This window comes from Oncorhynchus mykiss, chromosome 16 (genome assembly GCF_057628025.1).
Source record: "Oncorhynchus mykiss isolate SJ-2025 chromosome 16, ASM5762802v1, whole genome shotgun sequence".
Lineage (NCBI taxonomy): Eukaryota > Metazoa > Chordata > Actinopteri > Salmoniformes > Salmonidae > Oncorhynchus > Oncorhynchus mykiss.
Window position 1 is genome coordinate 34,925,569 of NC_143037.1, and position 5,337 is coordinate 34,930,905.

The following is a 5,337-nucleotide window of genomic DNA, read 5'->3' on the forward strand; positions in this document are numbered from 1 at the left end:
GTGTGGTTGTGGTCACTAGATGTGGTCAGAAGTTGTGTGGTTGTGCTCAATAGTTGTGTGGTTGTGGTCACTAGATGTCAGAAGTTGTGTGGTTGTGCTCAATAGTTGTGTGGTTGCGGTCAAAAGTTATGTGGTTGAGGTCAGAAGTTGTTGTCAGTAGTTATGTGGTTCAGTAGTTGTGGTCAGTGGTAGTGTGGATATGGTCAGTAGTTAAATGTGTGATCAGAAGTTGTGTTGTGTGGTTGTGGTATGTCATTGTTTGGTTGTGATCACTAGATATGGTAAGCAGTTGAGTGGTTGCTGTCAGAAGTTGTGCAGTTGAGGTCAAAAGATGTGTGGTTGTAGTCACTCTCTTCTGTCTCCCCATGATTTTGTCCCTCAGTGTCAGTGAGTATCCTAGCAACGGTTCTGTTTTGGAATCTCAATAAGGACACAGAGAGCTGTTAGAATAGAGCAGGTGAGGGGTTACTTAAATTGCTCTACCTAGAGATTGCTACTCAAGATTTTGAATCCGATTGCACATTTGACAAGCTGAGAAGTAGGGGAAATATTTTCTCTAACTTGTTGCATTAGTGGTCAAAACGTCAGTTGTTTGGGAAAAGTTGGAAGAACACTTGGTAATGCAGTTAGAAAAACCACTGTACTGTAAACTCCATAGTGAATATTTTGATTCCGCAAATTGATATGAGTAGCAGAGAAGTATAAGTAGGTGAAAATCCCATACGCTCTAACTTTTTGTCTAACTTGTTGCGATAGTGGTCAAAATGGAAGTTGCTTGCAAAGATTTGACTAAAAATGTTGTTGATGGGGTTACTTAACCTTTTGCTCCGAATATAATTGGTTGTCCAATCGCCAGATTTGAGTAGCAGAGAAGTCGACGAAGCTGGTCATTTCTTGTCTAACTAGTTGCAAAGTGGAATTATTAGCTGATTTGAGTAAAAATTTGCATGATTTCACTTACAGAGAATTGCCGTTGGCAGTGAGGATGTTACAATGGGGAGCTTCAGAATCTTGAGAAATCCCATGAAAACGGATGGAAGAGAAAAAGAGGACAAAGTGAATAACGGAAAAAGTATAACAGATATCAAAAAGTTGCATGCATGCAACTCGATGGAGACCGTTGGAACAGCGTTTCTAACTTAAATGGTGTAGGAGATGTAGCTTGCGAGTTGTAGTCACTCTTCTGTCTCCTCATTATTTTGTCCCTAAGTGTCAGTAAGTATCCTAGCAACGGTTCCGTTTTGGAATCTCAATCATGACAGAGAGCTGTTGTTAGAATAGAGCAGGTGAGGGGTTACTTAAATTGCTCTACCTCGAGATTGTTAGACATGATTTCTAAACCCGCTTTCGGGTTTGACATGCAGAGAAATATTTTTGTCAAACTTGTTGGGTTAGTGGTTGGCTCTGTGACTCAAACACACAACCTTTTGTTTACTGGCCCAATGCTTTAATCGCTAGGCTATTTGTCGCCCTTTTTGTTCTGCCGCCCCCACCTCCAACCCAGCCTCCATCTGCTTTGTGTCTGTTCTATCTCTATGGGGAATGTAGATTATTACATTCCCTACCCATTGTTTTGTTTAATTGTGTACTTTGTAATTATGCTTTTTGGTTCGGGATTATTCCGAAAGGAATTTTATTTAATAAAATTGTTAAATGGCCAAATCTTCTCTGTGAATTATCCTTACAAACCATTAAGTTTCAGACCATTTAGAGAGTTATAGAGATTTCAGAATAGGAGAGACTAAAGAGGCAAGTGGAGACCGGAACAAACTCATCAATAAGATTTATCTGGGCAGATTCCTTACCTGATCTTCCTGCCATGGGCTCCTGTACCATCTCTGGTATCCTATGACATGTTGTTTGCATATACCGGATCTATTTAAAAGTCTAGTCAAATTTCTTCCCTGCAGAACCATTGTCTGTGTTGTCTGTTGTGTTGTTCTCCACTCTTGAAGCCCCTGAAACACATGTCCATATGTAACCGATGTGAAATGGCTAGCTAGTTAGTGGTGGTGCGCACTAATAGCGTTTCAATCGGTGACGTCACTCGCTCTGAGACCTTGAAGTAGTTGGCTTTTGTGGAGCGATGGGTAACGATGCTTCGTGAGTGACTGTGGTTGATGTGTGCAGAGGGTCCCTGGTTCAAGTCCAGGTTGGGGCGAGGAGTGTGACAGAAGCTATTCTGTTACACATACATGTTCTATACATGTTTTCTTGTTGCTAAACTAAAGTAATGTGTTATAACTTGATACTAAGTGATTTTGAATTTTTTAGTAGACACTCATTCAGAGCAACTAGGGTTAAGTGCTTGCTCAAGGAACAAACACATCAATAAGATTTATCTGGGCAGGTTTATTTACTGATCTTCCTGCCATGGCCTCATCTCTGGTGAGCCAATGGAAATACATTTATATACTGTACAATTACACTGATCAGTACTAAAATCCTACGACATGCTGTTTGCATATATAGTATCTATTGAACTGTCTGTTCAAAAGGTATTTGTGTGTCATTCATTAATATGTTATGGCTGAAAATTACAATTGAACAGGTCCCTAAATCAGCTGTGCCTTAAATTCTTTCATTCCACATTTACATTTTTACCTTGTGGCTCACATGACTTTCCAGGAGTCTGTATCACTTTTTCATCTGGCTCAACAAACTCTGAAATACAAGCAAGCAAGAATGTCTGTTAGCAGGGAGGGAGAAATAGGCAGGTTGCTCAGATTAAGTCACCATGATGTGGTTGAGATACCAGATTCAACTTGATTTACAGATTCTCACATCTGGTCAAGACCTTTCCCCTTGAATTTGTTTAGCCTTCCCTGCTCCATCACCATCAGTATCAGTATAACATGTCCCAGGAAATCTGCTAGCTGGTCCATGTCAGGGTCATTTAAGTTGAGCACTGTGGACATGGTGGTGATGTGTTTACGCAACTTGGTGGATGAGAGGGATTCATTTGGCACCACACTTCTTGGCAAAGAGACGCAGGCAGTCTGATCCGCAGAATGATGTTGGATAGAGTAGAATGGCGAACATGTAGATGTTCTCCTTCAGAACGCTGCAACGTTCACACCTCTCCACAAGCACCTCCATTGATTTGATCACTGTAGGTGCTAGAAGCACTGCAACTTCATGATCGCTTTCCATGTATTTCTATTTCTATGCTTGGTCTAAAGTGGAGGAGTCCTACCCTCACATCACAACCATCGGCTGTGCTGCTCATGCATTGAATCTGCTCCTCAAGGACATCATGGCACTGAAAACAATGGATACACTCTACAAGAGAGCCAAGGAAATGGTTAGGTATGTGAAGGGTCATCAAGTTATAGCAGCAATATACCTCACCAAGCAAAGTGAGAAGAATAAGAGCACCACATTGAAGCTGCTCCAGTCTCCTGGAGGGGAAGGAGTCTCCAAGAAATGGCCATTTCACAGTCTGCCGATATGGACAGCCCCATCAAGAAGATCCTCCTGGATGATGTATTTTGGGAGAGAGTGGTAAGTAGCTTGAAACTCCTGAAACCTATAGCATTAGCCATTGCACGGATTGAGGGAGATAATGCCATCCTGTCTGATGTTCAGACTCTGCTTGCAGATGTAAGAGAAGAAATCGGTACTGCCCTGCAATTCTCAAATACATCAAAAGCGTGAAGACTTCAGCCTGAAATCCATACACGCCGCAGCGTACATTTTGGACCTCAAGTATACAGGTAAGAGCATCATGTCTGGTGCAGAGATCAACAAGGCCTATGGTGTCATCCCTACTGTGTCTCTCCAGGTCCAGGGAGAAGACATGGATGCCTGGGAGGTAGACAACCAAAGCTTTAGTTTCTAGACTATCATTTTACAGATGTATGTTGAAAACATTTTTGGGAGATGCGATGGATCATTGGGGGTCATTCAATATTCCCTTTCTTTTGTTGTTCAGTGAAATCATCCCATGTGAAGAGTCAACTCATTTAATTAAAGTTAAATTCGTAACAATTTTTTTATTTTTTAAAATGTATTTTGGAAGGATTTAAACATTTGCAATTATGTCTACTTATGATAAGGTAAAAGGTTTGTATGTCTGTCTCCATATGATATGGTAAACATATTCAATGCAAAAAACATCTACATTTAAATGGTATTAATATTAATGTGCATATATTTCCGTAAATTCCTATATATTCCCGTTAATTCCCACAGAAAGTTTCCACCTCTGAATATTCACCAAAATGTGCAACCCTACCCATGAGGATTTTATAAATTATATTTCTGTTACACCCTGATCAGTTTCACCTGTCCTCTTTACTGTCTCTTTACAGTGTTACAGTGTTGTCCAGGTGTTGCTTGTTTTCCCCAGTGTATTTATCCCTGTGTTTCCTGTCTCTCTGTGCCAGTTCGTCTTGTATGTTTCCAAGTCAACCAGCTGTTTTCCCGTTCTCCTGCTTTTTGCATTCTCCTTTTTCTAGTCCTCTCGGTTTTGACCCTTGCCTGTTTCTGGACTTTGTACCCACCTGCCTGACCTTTGTGCCTGCCTTGACCACGAGCTTGTCTGCCACTCTGTACCTCCTGGACTCTGATCTGGTTTTTACCTTTTTGCTATGTATCGTTAATGCCCAAAAATGGATGTATCAGAGGATGGATGTTTTGACAATTGAGAAAGAGCCCTGGCCTGGTATTCATATGAGGGAGAATTCTGGCCCGAGTTAAGCATGAGAAAATGGAACATAATTCCCTTTTAATGCACTTTTCTCTACCTGTATTCTGACCTTGAACTTAAGCATGAGAATAGCATGCTATTCACCATATTTTTGGGAGGTGGAGCTCAAAGAAATGAAGGTGTGGCAGAGGTGTAATTCTGACCTTCACTTAATTCCACTACCTTTACACTCAATGACAGGATTAATAAGGTTGAGCAACGTGTCGGTTCCAAGTGGAACAAACATCTTTCTTTTCCCGATAGAAATAAAACCATTCTCTCCATGCACTGAAATATTTTTTTTTCATAAGAGCTATTCATAAGAGCTAGTTAAATGAGCAAGCCGTTTGCATAGAATGTTTTAATTATATGCCCAGACTCTTTACTGTTTATTTTTTATTACAATTTGTATTGTGTTAATTATTACTCATTATTTTACTCACATACATTTAAAACTGTCACTGACTTCGGGGTTAGTTTCCGTACATTTTGCATCTGTCTCAGCTGTAAAAGAAGAGGACCAAGGTGCAGCGTGGTGAGTGTACATTTTCTCTTTATTTGGAAAATGACACCGAACAAAACAATGAACACTACAAAAACAAACCGTGACGCTAAAGGCTACGTACCCTAAAAAAAAGTTAACTACC